Source organism: Puntigrus tetrazona, chromosome 17 (genome assembly GCF_018831695.1).
Source record: "Puntigrus tetrazona isolate hp1 chromosome 17, ASM1883169v1, whole genome shotgun sequence".
NCBI classification, from domain to species: Eukaryota; Metazoa; Chordata; class Actinopteri; order Cypriniformes; family Cyprinidae; genus Puntigrus; species Puntigrus tetrazona.
Window position 1 is genome coordinate 16,003,094 of NC_056715.1, and position 16,234 is coordinate 16,019,327.

At 38.9% G+C, this 16,234-nt stretch overlaps 1 pseudogene; it reads left to right on the top strand.

Moving 5' to 3' along the window:
• Positions 1 to 14,712: 14,712 nt before the first annotated feature.
• The window catches only part of LOC122362006, an 87,789-nt pseudogene continuing 86,267 nt past the window's right edge, over positions 14,713 to 16,234 (top strand).

A 16,234-nucleotide genomic window follows, 5' to 3' on the forward strand; every position in this document is an offset into this window, starting at 1 on the left:
ACAGGTTTTAACTTTAGCATTTTCAGTTTTTTAACAGCCATTTTGCACAGTCCTGTTTACGCACTTATTGTACCACCAATCCGTATGCAGAGCAAGAACACACAAGTCACAGGGAGAGATCACAAGCAGCAGGCATGCGGTACGGGACTGAACCCTTTCTCACCTGAGCTAGTGTCTTTCTCTCTAGAGGCCCCGATATCTGCTGGGTAGAGTTCAAATATTTACACGGGCACGCCGGCTGAGGAGTCTTATTTGTGTCTGCACACTGGACTGGTCTATCATATCGCACTCTCATAGATCGCTCTTCTTCAATACTGCCTCAAATCCTTTCGAATGTTTAATGATGTTTATCGTTAAACATTATTCAGCTTGAAAAACACAATACTTGTCAGATGTGAGTGTGCCGTGTCATGTTGTGTACATAATATATGCTTGTACTGTGCACATGTGTACATATACACTCAGATATATACCTTGGTTCTGCATTACACACATATAACCATAATATCTCAATCACCGCTTTCCGAAACCTAGTGTACTATAATCGTGACGACTGGTAGGTACAGATGTTATTATATTGCCTTCTGATCTAAGTTACTGTCACATCTTCCGTCAGAATATGCTGTTACAAGCTTAGTTCGAAATATATTTAAGATGGCTTAAAACAGAAAGGTCAATTAGAAAATTAGATGAATTGTGAAATATGAAGTCGCATAAATTCACAATTGGGTTCAATAAAATCGCAAGTACAATGAAGTATACATTGCGAGATACGATGTCACACGAGTAAGGAATAAAGCACTTTGCGTGAGACAAAGTCAAGATGTAAAGTCAAATTGTAAGATATAAATGCATGAGGAGTATTTAAAATAATGTACATTTATGAGTTACAATTATGAGAAATGAAATCACAGTTGTGATAAATGCAATTATGCAAAACAGAGCGGCAGTTAGAAGAAAGTACGCCAATTATGAGAAATGAAGCCACAATTATGAGATGCAAGATGAAATTTGTAAGAAAAAAATACAATGGATTTGCAGTTGTACGTTCTCAAATCACAACCACAGAAAAGTAGCATCTGTGAGATGATTTCAAATACGAGAAATAAAGTCAAGACAGCTTACTAGGTTTTAAAAAAACAGTGCTTTACAAATTTCTTTCACCTTCCCCACTTTTGGTAGATAATCAATACCCCTCTCTAAATGTGTCCACCCCTGCTTTCAATTTATTTCTACACCGTTGCATAGGATGCATAGGATCTGACCAGACAGCCGTGAATAATGAATGCAAATTCTACTTGGTGAAAACCGTAATTGTTGCAAATTACCTTATAAAATAGCAAACATAAAAGCTCTGTAAAGGCAAACAGTTTTTTTTTTTTTCCTTGGACCTCAGCCACTCTATACATTAGAACCGTGTGCTCACGTGCGAAACGAACTACACTGTAGCTCTCCTGAAGGGTGAGATTAATGGTCTGACCTTCACTGAACGGCCGACGTATTTAGCACAAAGTTTGTAATAGTGCTAGTGCTGCTCTTCTGATGAAAATGTCGCAAAGCTGTTAGGCATGATGAACCAGGCACACACTCGCACTCATCCACTCATAAAGATAAAAGTGTAAGTGCATAAGAGCCACACACGAAATGAAAGAAACAGGAATGCCCTCCTTGTAAACAGACTACTAGAAACAGTGACGTGCGCGCCCTTTATGAGAGAACAAAAAAAAGTATTTTAAAACCTCTTTTCGCACATTTTCTTATTTCCGGACGGGCAGTAAATCATTGTCTTAGTTTGCTCGTTTTGTTAAGAATTGATTTCGTTTTCCTTTCCACTGAGAAAATGGTGTTGTCAGAACAGTGACAGGTTTCTTGTCACGTTTTGCATGGTCTTCGATTCGATCTCCTGCTCGGTTACGAATCCTGATCTCGAGCTAGATTGCTTTCACTTGCGTTTTAAAATGCTTCTTATTCGCTTTAAACGTGGTAATAATCGCATTATATTATATGTGAATTAGATGAGTCCATCAGTCAGGGTCTCTGATCTGGCGATGATCTTTTTTCTGCGTAAATGCTTTCATAAATTATCTCTGTTTCTTTCTGCTGTGTTAATTCAGACAGGGTGGCGGGAGAAACGGCTTTTGAAGTGTTGATGCGGTAAGCATTGTACTAGGTCTTACTCTTTCTCTCTTTCTCATCATAATTCCCTCTGATCTGTCTCTTGGGATTCTGCTTCACCTCTACATAAAACAGTTCTTGGTCTCTCACCTAACCGCATTGACTCTGAGGCTGATAAATCAGGAATTCATGCATGTGCGTGTACTCATTTGTTAGTGTGTTTTGGGTTAATACCAATAGGTGATGAATCCTGGGAGATGAGTCTCTGATGGAGCTTAAAACCGTTGATTAGATCTGAAATGCAACGCTAAGTAAATCCCATTGAAACGCAGGTGCCAAATCACGAATGATATCTTGATATTTTTGAATTTGCTTCTTGTAAACAATGAAAATAAACGGTCATCAAATGGAGGCTTCGAAAAAAAAGTATTCAAGCATCATTTATGCCATAACAAAAAAAAAAACTCTTTAAATGAGCTTATATTTATAAAGACATCGGTCTCGACCACAAGTCAAAGAGTTTGGATGCCTCTTTATATTAGGTGGCACTTATTGTGTGCACACGTTTTCACATTGTACTTGTATTTTTAAAAATACCTATATTGTATACAATTTTGTACTTACATTTAATATTAAACTATTGACCCACTTAACCCACCCTTAAAGCTACCCATACCACCAAACCTGTCCCTAACCTCACCCGCACTTCAATAGCAGCAAAATGTTTTTCAATACAATATGAACACAAGTGCATTGTAAAAAAAACTGGGTGTAAGAGCATAGTAGTTAAGGCCACCTTATATAAATGTGAACAGAATTTGATTTGAACGTTTGTTTTAATCAAATTCTTTCGAGACCAAATTATGACCTTGCTAAATTTGCCATTGAGCCTCTGCTGGTTGATGTTGCTGTAAAAAACATTCTTACTTCAGTGACGAGAATTTTAAAAATATGATGAAATACATTTTTTGCAGAGCAACATATCTGTCTGTGTCTTGATTTTCTCTATCTATCTATCTATCTATCTATCTATCTATCTATCTATCTATCTATCTATCTATCTATCTATCTATCTGTCTGTACGTCTAACTATCTATCCATTCATGTTCTCTAACATTATATAATTAAAGTTAGAGAGTTTTCAGATAAACCGTTTACAGTGACGAATGGATACTGATACAGATGCATTTTGGATGAAGAAAACTTAGTACTTCGTCTCATTTTTATTACCCTCATTTCCAAGTACTTAGTGTTAAACTAAGTAGAAATGTGCCTTAATACCACCAAATTGATGTCTTATGGTTTGGCTTCATCTTCAAAGGCTTTCAACATATTTTTATTACAGCCATTAGCTTGCACCAGCACATATCACCAGCTGTAATTATTTCTACAGATGAATTTCGGTAGATTTCCTGCTACCGGCTATTGTTTTCACTTCATACACATTCTCAATTTATATCACTTTCTTGGCACGCGAGACATTTTCACAGTCCTGGAATACCTAAAGACCATAGCGGTGCTTGCACGCGTTGTTTTCAGTTCGAATAAAGATAAATCTGGCAGCAGACAATCACGGAGAACAATGGTGTGAAGGAATTGTGGGATGTGTTTTTATGAGGCGTACATTCTCAGTAACATTTGGATGCATTTGATTAAGCTTTATGTTGCTCAAATGAAGAATAATACCATAAACGAGCTCAATGATGAAAACAACAAAGGATATGAAACAGATCGGCTTAATGTGCTCTAGTTTATTCCCAGCCACACCGACGCTGTTGATGTGTAATCTATCAGAGTAACATCCAACAAATAATATCTGTCTAGTAGGTGTATCGTTTGATAATGATGTCCAAAAGGACTGTAAGAGGCTGCATTTATGCATGAGCGCAGCCCAAATGCACTGCAAGGTCAGACACGCAGCAAACAGCTCACCGTAGAGGCTCTTATTATATGTGCATCACGTCCCGACAGGGTTCGAAACCTGCTCAACACACACACCCCCGAGTCTCATGACATCATACTCAAAAGATATCAAAACACATTAGGGACCTATCCGAACAGAGGGAAAATTTGCAAAAAATTGCACAGAAAATTGAGGCTCAAATTATGTCATGGAATGGACCGCACATGTCCTAACAGACAATGATTACAGAACTAATGGACACACAGTCCAAGGTTGCTCATTTCTTGCTCTTAAACATTAATTAGCGCATGTATGTCAGGGGACCTTTTTGCGGCATGCGGCGGAGCCATCGCGAACGCCGCTGCACATACATGAAGGTCGGGTGACCCATTCTTCTGGGAGCTACGTTCAGCAGCGTGACGTCCTCTTGCTGTACCAAGTGCACTACACACAAAGAACATGAGGAGCACTGGTGAAAGGTGCCTATTTTGTGAATAATAAAGAGTTTCTGAGGGTGGGTATTTGATGACTAACGTTTTAGCTCTGAAGCGAATGAATTCGGGGAAGTTGTGTAAATGTGACAATTTTAAACTATAATAATCAAGCAGTGCTATCCCCAAAGGTGCTAGAAGGATTTTTGGAAGTTGCATTAAAAATCCACTCGGCTAAAAATCTGAGGAGGCACAAAGAGCTCTATGCAGATTTTTCACTAGCTTGCTAAGCCACTTAGGATTTCTTAAAAGCACCATAAAAATGTGATTTATGTGGTCATTTAAATTGTCTAGTGTTAAGCCCTGTTGACTGAACGATAACTACTAAAATTACTAAAGAAAATGATATTAGCTTCGCACCAGCGAACGATATTGACTGCTTATTCGCATGCACATCCGCCGCTTTCTCGAGGATGGATTCTGATTGGCTGCCATTCTTCGTGTGATTCATCTGCTGGATGATATAATTTCTCTTATTTTCTTTTATCAGTTGCGTTGTAGACTAGGCTATTCTTTTTTTTTTGTAACTATAGGCTATCTTTATCATTATCATCTTGGCGTGAATAAGCCTTTGTGTGAAGTTATTATTATTTTTATCAAAAAGAATATTATGTAATACCAACTGCATGAAAAATTAAATTGTTTTTAGGGTTTTTGCAATGTGATTTTAAGACCGTCTCACTGCTTAGACAGAATAATGCAAGAATGTGATGCTGGGGAAATATTGAGTCGTCGAGAAGAAGCGACTACAGGAAGAATTATACAAAATCAAGGTCACAGCCCATTCATCAGAGCCCATAAAAACTAAGAAGGTCGAAATTAGTTGCACCCAAGAAGTATGCAAACCACATACTTGTTTTTACACCTCTTTCTATCTTGCCATACACTACATTACATTTGAATGACGGTCTGATGGTATAGTAATGACATCTAGCAGCAGGGGCTATCTGCAAACTAATGCATTCAGCATACGCATAACAGCATATACATTTGGCTTTTGCGAATGTTACCTGTGCCTTGAATCCGTGACCTTGGTTGCTACTTCCATACTTTACCAGTTACAGAAACTTTAGGATTTCTTTTACTTTTTTTTTCCGCTGGGAGAAAATTGTGCATATTTGTCAAGGTTGTTGTTTTTAAGCATTATACTAGCATTACTAGACATTCTTGGCGAGATGAGCTACTGTTAGTGAAATGAACAAAAACAAGAACGGAAAAGTAAGATCTAACATTAAAATACAGGCTAGATATTCAGTCATACATACAAAGCCTGTTAAATCAATAAACCCAAGTTCAGTTCAACCTGAAATGTTACTAACAGTATAAACTTACTCTTTAATGATTTTACAGCAAAAGACTTGAACTTGAAAAGGGTTTTTTTTTTAATTATACTAAGAGTTTTTTTTAACTAACAGTCAGATGACAGAAGGCACATAGCAGATTGTGTGCAACTGGTTTTTCAGCAAAGTTTTGATCATGCTGATAATTTAAAGGCCTCAGAAATCCATGTGTTACATATGCTACAGCAGGCTTTGTGGGATTAAAGACTAACAACTTCACAGCCTTTAATTGTTGATAGAAAGAGCCCATATATTTGAATACAGCCTCGAGAAAGTCTGATTTTAAACAGCAATAGCAAATTCAGAGAAGACAAATGAGGTTGATGAAATCTAAATCCTGTTTAGAAAGACGGGCTAAAGAAAATAGGGGTGCAGAGCTGCCTTTGGCGCTTTGTTAAAGAGAACATATCTAATTAGATCACTTTGACAATACACCATCCACTAAACAGGGAATTCTGTCTGTTCTGAAATGTGACAAGCAACATGACGCTATAAATAGCGTAAGAACGCATATTACATCAATATACGAGCTGAATCAAAATGCACCGTGAATGTTATTGCCACAACAATTCAGCCTGTTTATGAAAGGTTCGGGAAGTTATGAACTGCATTAAAAGACCTGGGATATATCGACTGCCTGTTTTAAAAGTACATCGGGGTGTAACATAGAAATAAAAAACGTGAAGTACAAATAGCTTTTATTATAGTTCTTTTGTTTTGTAATGGGTATTACGAGGCTATACTTTTAGAAAAACAGACTTTCTGGTCTCTGGGAAGTGAAAACTGAAAACCAATCTTTTACTGAAGGCACATTTGAATGTATTTTAGAGGGACGGGGGAAGTGAATCAGACTTGATGAGATGAAATGATCCTCTCTTTGACTTTACCAGGCCAGAAACAAACATCATCTATGTCCATATTGTTTTCGATGTTGTGAAGCTTCACGTCTCCCTGCACACGGAAAGAGAGGGCAAGAGCGTCATTACGGCATAGCTGCCCACTGAAGCTTGCTATGAGGGCCCAACACATTAGCAGATTATGGGTTTGTGTCTGGCTACTGTTGTTCATTAAGTGTCAAGAGAAGAATGAACCCTAGTGACTTCTCTAATGGCATCTCAGAAACTCCGGAGGAATGAGCACTTTGACTTGTTTTGATTCTTTCGGCTCTTAGAGCCGTTTCAGGAACAATCCGACCTCATGCTTTGAGTAAAGGTGGAGCAGCACTCTGGTGTAACAAAGAAAGAAATAAGTGCTGAGTGCTGTGGCTGTATCTCTTTTTCCCTGTCATTCAGGCTTTCTTGCTGTGCCGGGAGGTTCGGAGAGGGTTAACCTGGAAGGACTAGAGCAAAGTTGCTTTTGAGGTGGGATACAGGTAAGGTTAGAGACAGGTTTTGGCGGTATGAGAAGGTTTAAGGGTGGATTAAAGTGTGAGGGATGGGTCAGCAGTGTAATTATAAATGTAATTACAGAAATGTCATCTCAGATGTAATTGCAGGCAGGTACTTTTAAAATAACAAAAAACATATATGTACACTGTGCATTGTATCAAATGATTCATTTAAATGTAAGTGCATTGAAGTTAAGGCCACCCAGTGTTTCAGTTTAAAGACTTTCGTTGGAAGTTTCTTTCAGTGTCTGATGAAGGCCTTTGAATAAAAGGTCCCAAAAGAGTACAAAAAGTTCTTTCGATACCCATACCCTGTGTTAACAAAGTCAGTAAATACAATGCATTAACATTAACTAGCACAACACCAGAACACAACGTGAGCGTTAAATAAATATATCTTTACAAACACATAAAGGCAGCGTCATATTCAGTATATATTCAGACAAATGGCTGATTAAAAATTAAGTTTTAAATGCAAGCCTGCCTGAGTTGAAGCGTGTGGGAAGTATATCATTTACTTAAAAAAAGAAAAAACTGCTGCGCTAGACTGAACCTTATGACTTCCGAGGCAGAGGTGTAAAATTACCTTTTGCAAGAAAACACATTTTCCCTGGTGAATTTGAAAAGATCAAATAATGGCAATATGCGATTTGAATTTTATCTGCACAGAACATAACATTCAATTTAATCTTCTTTTAGAAAGTCTGAATGAACTGCCATCTAGGACCGAGACAGAGTGGCATGCATTACCAGATGGGGAACTTTGGATTTATCACCCTGAGCTTCACGTAAGATAATGGCTGACCTACCCTACAGCTGTTTTATGTTTATGATTTTGTATATGATTTTAGACTCGTTTGAATTTTCTCGATTTTGCATCTTTTGTTTTGGGTTTTAACAGATCACTAGCAAACGGAAATCGCGATGCTGTTTCTTTCCATAAAAATGTATATTTGCAGTGCTGGGTGTAATATAGTCAATAACGTGCTCGTCTGTATATCGCATAAGTTTAATATGTCAGGTATAAATCAACAGAAAATTTCATTCAGTCCATTTTGGTCACATGACAATAACTATATGACAGATTTAGTATGTTACATTCATGCTACATAGAACATACTTTTTAGTTATTGTTTATTCAGACAGTATGCAATTTTGGACACAGCTATTGTCATTGAATTATTTACTCAACCGATTCATTTAGAAACAAATAGAATGGCCGTGTTCATTATTGAGTCATTAAATCTTTCTCTCAATCCACAATTTCATTAGGAATAAATCAGAGTGTCTTCATGAGCATGTCATTAAATCGTTCACCTAATTCATACATTGTCCCCAACAATAAAGCGCTTTCATACGCTTTATACATTTAGTTTTATTCACAGTTCCCATGTTTTTAGAACCTGACCTCTGAATGCACTTGAGGAAGTGATCTCATACAGACGACTACATTTAGTCCTGTAACTGTACATTACTTTCGAGTGCTGTATACATTCAGGATTTAGGAATGTGTTTCCCTCTTCAGTTTTATGTCTCCTTCCTTATGTCTCTAATTCTGTCCCTTTACGAAGCGAGAGGAGGTTTCGTTTGCCAGTCAGCCTGTGGAATGCGCTACTTTATATGGAAAAAAGCAGTAATTTCCCCAAACACAGTAAAGAAAGCCCACTCTCGAGGCTCGACCCCACCTCCACCCTCCCAGTTCTCATCGGCCAGTGCTACTGGAAACGCTGCTGGCGCCGCGCTCACTGGCATTCCATGCATTCTTTTATCATGTGCTCACAAAAAGACGAGGGAAAAAAAAGGTATGAGACACAAGGGAAAAATTACAGTTAGGGTTAACCCTTTTGTGAGTGTGTCAGAGAGTTTGTATGTGGCTGGTGTTTCAAAGGAGAACCACATTTGAAATGCACTCAAGGATGTGGTCGTGTTTTTTTTTAAGCATCCTTGAAATTAATATGTTTATGCTGGTCGTTCCTTGTTTATAGATCTGGGGATGTTTTCTTTTATATGTGTGCGTCTGTATCTTATCATGGGATGGGGATAAAGAACAATGTGTTTGACTGTACAGCCTAAAATCATCAGATCCAAAGTTATGCTGATAATTATCAGGCCCATTTTACTTGCATTCCGGTGTATAAACATTGGACCGTTGGGGAATGGTTGAGATGTTTGGAATGCTCTGATGAGTGCAGATGAATGCTGGCTGTCATTTGAATGAAAGCCATTAGCCCAAGCTTTCTGTGCCTCACGGACAATGAGCCTTAAATTCAATTATGAAGTAATTGTTCTGTCATCACAAAACGTTTATTCAGTGTAGATGTTTTCGACATGAGACTGCAGGGGTTATTCTTAGTGTACTGCCTCATGGTTCACATGCTTGAGTCTAGATAAGAGGAGCCTCTGCCATGTTTTCAATGAGCAAAATGTGGGCACAAGTTTACATATGCTTCGAACATCACAATGCACATAATGACGTTCATTAACTCTACAATAATCCACTTCACCAGGTATATGCTTCTAAATGCTATAGAGCTACTGAAGTTCAAAGACTATTCTAAAGATGAGGGTGCATTTGTTTGCCTGAAGAATAAAACAGACACAATGCTATTTTCAATTCCATTCAGCTGATCTCCAGGTCTGGCAATAGCACTTTTAGCTACAGCTTACCATATAGATCATTGAATCTGATTAGATCAAAAAAATTACCAAAGAGTTTAGATATTTTTAAAACTCTTAAAAACTCTTCTTGCCTGAAAATGCCGGGGACTGTTTTCCACAGGCACTGCGTAATATCATTGTGCCTGCTGCATCCATGATACGGCAGCAAATTTCCTTAATTTCCTTTCCAAAATATGTTGACCCATGAACACATAGAAGAAATATCTAGACGTGCGTATAGCTCCTAGGCATATTGGCCTAGAAAATCGCAACTTTTCATTTTCAGTCGGTCTTAGTGCAAGTCTTAAACATGTCAAGTTTTAAACATGAAAAATATTGAAGATGTTACATTTTTATGTTAAAACCACTATTGTTTGATATACAATTGTTACTTAACTTTTCCAACAGAAAAGTAATTAAACGACAGTCTGAGAATATGCGATTTTGGATGCAGCCACTGTGTTTTTGAGTAAGTCATTGAATCATTTGCTCAACCAATTTATTTAGGAAACAAATTAGTCATCTATCCATATTTATTAGTCATCTATCTCTATCTCTATCTCTGCTCTATCTATCTAGCTATCTATCTATTTATCTAGATTTTGCCATTTTGAACCATTAAAGTAGAAATATTTCATTGAGAAACTGGCAAAGGTGGGTTCCAGTACTCCTTCCACTTTGGGATAAATGCTTGGTTTTTTGCTGCTGTGTATTTGGTGGCGGTGGGGGGTGATGTGCAGGCCTGTGTGGATGATTAATGGAGCAGTTAGCCCAGCGGCTGCAGAGCCAACGCTCCAGTCACAATGAGTCTACTGGCTGTCATCAGCGCTCCTCTGCACCCTCATGCTGCTCCCTGGCCCAACATTTACAGCTTCTGCGTGTCTCAGCGGCCAGGGAATAAAATTGCTTCATGAATTGGAGCCGTCACTCCTTGTGCGACATTAATTATTTGTTTTCTTGTGAGTTTTTTTTTCTCTGTCCCTTATTTTGCCCTATCCTGAGCAGATTGCGTTTGGCTTTTGTTATTTAATTTAAGATATGCCATTAATCTGAGCGTTGTTGTGGAGCACGAGGAGAAAATGCGTAGAAGTAAATGCCAAAGTAAACACTCGCTGTGCGGAAAGGCCATGGGAGGGACAATGAGAATAACAAGTATGAATGTAGTACTCGTCTAATCAACCTAAACATTGTTTGTGCGCTTCAACCGCGCTTTTGAGCAAATGATACAGAAGGCAGCTGTGCGAGAAAGAACGAGGTGGTTAAACATTTTGAAACAGACCTGATGGTAATAGTAGGATCAGCCACCGATTACACACACACGGCTGCAAATCTCCATAAAACATCAGACGCTTCACTGCTTTATCCAACACTCCATCTCTCTTCCCCCACTGACCTCTATGAATTTGATACAGGCTCACAAGTGCCGCCGCTGGGAGACAATATCAAATCATCTGCGTTAAATACAGCAGCTCCAACAAAGGAGATGCCACAGAGATTATAATTTACATATAACACAATACAGCCAAAGACTGTCCTCCGAGCTACAAAAAAAAAAAAAAACAATGCGCTGTCTAGGACATTGTCTGGCGTACAATAGCCAACCGTCACTCAGTACCTGGAAACCACAAGGAGGCTGAGAGACAAAAGAAAAGAACTTAATGATTATTGAAAGAGGGCTGGTGAGTCCCGAGTCAATGTGCTGGTGATGTTTTTGAGAAAGGTGGCATTAATGGCGTTAGTCGCTGACAGACGTCTGTTTCACCGCAGGTAGACTCTCAGTGGTCGTTCAGAGTTCGATTTTGACATGACAGGTAAACACGTCGAGAAATTGAGTTACGAAAGACGGAGTCATTTTAATGTAAAATCTAATTTTGTTCCTCAGCGGGAATGCCACCTACGTATTTGAGCTGTTGATGGCTACAGCTGTTAAAGGCCTGCTAAATGGGATTGGGATGGTTTGACTAAACATGAGCTGTTTCCCAAGACGTTTCTACCCTCATTTGAACACGATATGTGGGGCTGATGACCAAGATTATGCTGAGCGCATGAGGGACCTTTCGTTGGGGAGCATTCCTCACCGTCCTTGGCATACATAATGTTGTCGGTTTGGAGAGAGGACTTCTGAGGGTCATATTGTGACTGAAAGGAGATGGCTGATAAGACCAGGCTCATCAGGGCTAATTCAATGGGGTGCATGAAAACCAGTGGCAGTTTCCCCAGGAACTTTCACAACAAACAGTGGTACTGGAACAGTGGGTGTTCAATTAGCCAGCACCTAACATCATTAAACAATTAGACACATCCAAATGAAAACAACCCGAAGCATCGGGCCAGTTAACTCCTCCTCACAATGTCAATGTCCCAAAGAAAATTGTGCTCTAAAAAACCCAGTAAAAACAAAAAAACCTGCTAATAGTTAACAGTAATAGTATGTTTTGTAGGCAGAAATCAGATTAAATTGGAGCAAGTGGGGATTTTTGTTGAAATCTCCTGCTTCTTGGATTTTTCTCTTTTAGAATGCACCACAGTAATGTCTCCTCAGAAGGGAACAATGTGTCAAACTGTGCTGCTTTAGACTTGCCAAGCAAACAAAGTCTGCAATCAAAAGAGATCTCGATATGAACTAAAAATAAAATAAAATGAAAATATAGGCCTCATGATTTCCTCTTTAAGGACCTTGGCTGTTTCCGAGGAGATCTTCAATTTAAAAAAAAAAAAGTAATTACTGCAGATTCAGAAGTGATTACAACAATGTAAAACTGTGCTGTGACTATATATATATATATATATATATATATATATATATATATATATATATATATATATATATATATATATACACACACCATACACATTTATGAACTCAAACTATACAAAGCTAGATGACTAAAATAAAATAATAAAAAATTAAAACAATATTTTATCTTACCTAAGGAGATTGGATGTCTCTCTTTGACATAATTAACATAATTTCAGAAGGGACTGTGATAATGTCTCAAACTCTTAAACTGTGCCAAGACCTGCCAAAATACCAAATTGTGCCGTCAAAAGACATTTCAATATGGACTGAACAAAATGGGTTTAAATTTAGACACAACATTTTTCCCCTCTAAGGAGCCTGAACATTTCTTTCAAACATAACAAAATATGCAGTCTTTAGAAAAATATCAATACCGCAGGTAGCTATAAAAATAAATGAATTTTGAAGCTTTATGAAAAACAATTTGTCCTGTTTTAAGCAAACTGGTTTAAAGGGAATTGTTTATAAGATATCTCACATTATATACACTCTTACAGTTATGTGTCGATTGGCTCCTAGAACCCCTACCAGTTTTACTGCTTTTTAGGAAATGATGTTAAAGTCTAGGCCTGTGTGAGAACAAACTATTGGGTATTGCTGCATTCAGATGCTCTCTGAAATACCTAACACCAGTGAGGATAGGCAAAAAAAAACTTGAAAGTTGAAATGTGAAAAGAGGAAGGAAAGAAAATAAGTAGAATTTAAGGGGGTGACCAAAACAGTGGTTTATCGATCTATAAAAACAGCATCTCCGCATCAAAAGGGCTTCATGTGTTTCGTTCGAGGCCCTCTGGGGACTGCCATGTCCTGCATAGAGAACAGAATTAACAGAAGCAATGTGTCTGCAATCATATCCATTTAGCAGCAACCAAACAGCCTAAAACTATATGTAGACGCCAACTCTAGCCTCTGATCTTGTGCTTGGCAATGATATTCATAGCTAACTTGAATAGAGGCTATTGCTAATTGGCTATCGCCCAAAGCCAGGACACCGTCGCGGTAAAAAGAGAGGAGATGAAAGAACAGCAAATATAATCCAAAGATATCTGATTTCTTCAAAGATTGCTGTACAAATGGTTTCTCAAGGCAAGGAGAGAGGCCCCGTTCTTGGCTTTTACCACATTTATCAGTCATCATCTACAGGATTATGACATCTGATAGCGCTGATATAACTCTGCAGAGAAAAGCTTCGGTGTGGGGCGTTGAACGTAAGATAAAGCATGCTGCAGATAGCTTGTACAATTGTGATTTAGAGTCACCACCAAATCAAAATGGACGATTCTTGGGCTTTATGGAGTATTGCAGCGTTTATTATAAAAGATTTATCCATGCACATCATTATTTCTAAAATATTCATGAGCCCTCGTAATCTTTAATCAAAAATCTTAATGTCCCCTTCCTCTTGCAATGACACGTCTTCTCTGATGTTGTGTACAACGGGCCATAATCCATCCCCTCCAGCAACCTGTCACTCACATGAGCCAATAAGTTCCCAGCGGGCAAATTCAAGTCCCACCCAACGTTTCTCGTTTGAAGAGACGTTTTTTTTGGGCATGCATAATATAAAAGATGTCTGCAATTTTCCGTTTGAGGTTGATTTTAAAAAATACATAGCTGATCAAAAATAAATCCGAAGTATTCAGAAAGTACTTTTAGTGATACTTTATTTTATTCGTATTAGAAAGTAAGATGGATCCTTAGGTTAATCTGAACGCGTTTTTACATTTTATTTATTTCCTTTATATTTTTTAAATAAACTTTTTGCGTTTTAGAATCTCAAACTGAATAAAAAAAAGAGCAAGTTATTACATTTTGCAAAAAAGATTTTGATGAAAGCATTTTATTCTTGTTTTTAATAAAATATACTCATTGACTGTGACCAGGAATATGTAATATTAATTATTGCTTTAAATATTTACTTATGTATGAAAACAACATAATTACATAATACAGTTAATGAATGTTTCTGGTATAACCGTGCCATTTTTGAACTTGTGTTTTTCTTTTATGCACTGAATTTCACAACATGGATGACTAGCTATACGAGAAGATTTCTTTTAGCATGGCGGTCTCACCGATATCGTGCGTAAACACTCCTGCTGTGTAAATAAAACATAGTTTGGATGTTAGGAAACAATGTACGGGCAAAGCAAGACACAACAATCCTTTTTTTTGAACAAAATCGTCCCGAAGGTGCGCGGCCACGCAAACTCGAGATTCTTTCAAAGTTATGCGGGCCCCACATTCCACACGTGCACCTTCACCAGCGGGAACTATATCTCAGGCTCCCTGCGTTTGAGCGTGTCGTGTTACCAGCATTTCCTGTGTCTCATATCTGGAACGAACGAACTCTCCAATGGAGCAAAGTAATGCGAGATGGGAGTGGTTCCGTTATGAGGTCACGGCGAGGGACTGAGCTGAACGCTCGGCAGCGAGCGCGAGCGCTAGACATGAGACGGACGCGGTAGCTGGAAACGTTTATTCGCACGGCTGAATGAATCTCTGCTGGCAGCAACAGAAAAGAATCAAATAGCAGGACCGCGTTCGCTTCGACGGGGAACTGCTGAAAAACATCGCGCGTTGGCGTTAGAGACGCAGGACAGGCTCGCGCACGAAAGACTCCCAAGGAAGAGGCGCGTGAGGAAAGTTTTCCTACGCGAAAACAAACTGGACGGAACAGCGCAGAAATCGTGACGCACGAGCCATGCACTGGTTGTACAGCGTGGGATAGTTCTTCTGGTGCCGTTCGCTTGAAGGGGATGCCTTTTCGGTGGCTTTCTTCAACAAAAGTTTGACGCCAGGAACGCCGTATCGTTCTGTTCGACAAGAAAACGCTTCTTTCCGAACGGAACATTTCTCGCTCGTTGCTTTGGCCGGAGGATCCGTTCCGCCGTCGTGTAGTTTTTTTGGGGGACAGGGGTGGGTTGGATATCTATATTTTTCACTTTTCCTTCACGGCCTCCTCCAGGATGTATCTTCTTATGAAATGCATGCTGATTTTCCAACTTGTGGTGTTGATCGCGAAGAACGGTCGGGCGCTCATTTGTTTGCCCTGTGATAAATCCAAATGCGAGGAGCCCAAGCACTGCACGGGCTCCGTGGTGTTGGGGATCTGCGGCTGCTGCTCGGTTTGTGCCAAGCAGAAGAACGAGAGCTGCGGAGGCGTTTACGGTCTGTACGGGACCTGCGACCGCGGACTCCGGTGCGTGATCAGACCCCCGTTAAACGGCGGTTCCATCACGCAGTACGAGGTTGGAGTTTGTGAAGGTCTGTATACGCATTTCTTTCACTCTTTGAGAAGTTGTCATCCGTGTTCGTCGCTTCATTCGCGCCTAATGACGGTGAAAGGAATTAAATAAATCTCATCACTTCTGCCTCTGTCTGTATTTATTGGGGAAACTCAACCAAAGCGGATGTGTTCTGGCAAGCCACTTTAACACTTTATTTCGTAAAACTGACTGACTGTTTTTACTTGGTTTATTCAAACAGTGCCTAGTCAGCTAAATTCAGTAATTATTTAATATCACTACCGATCGTATC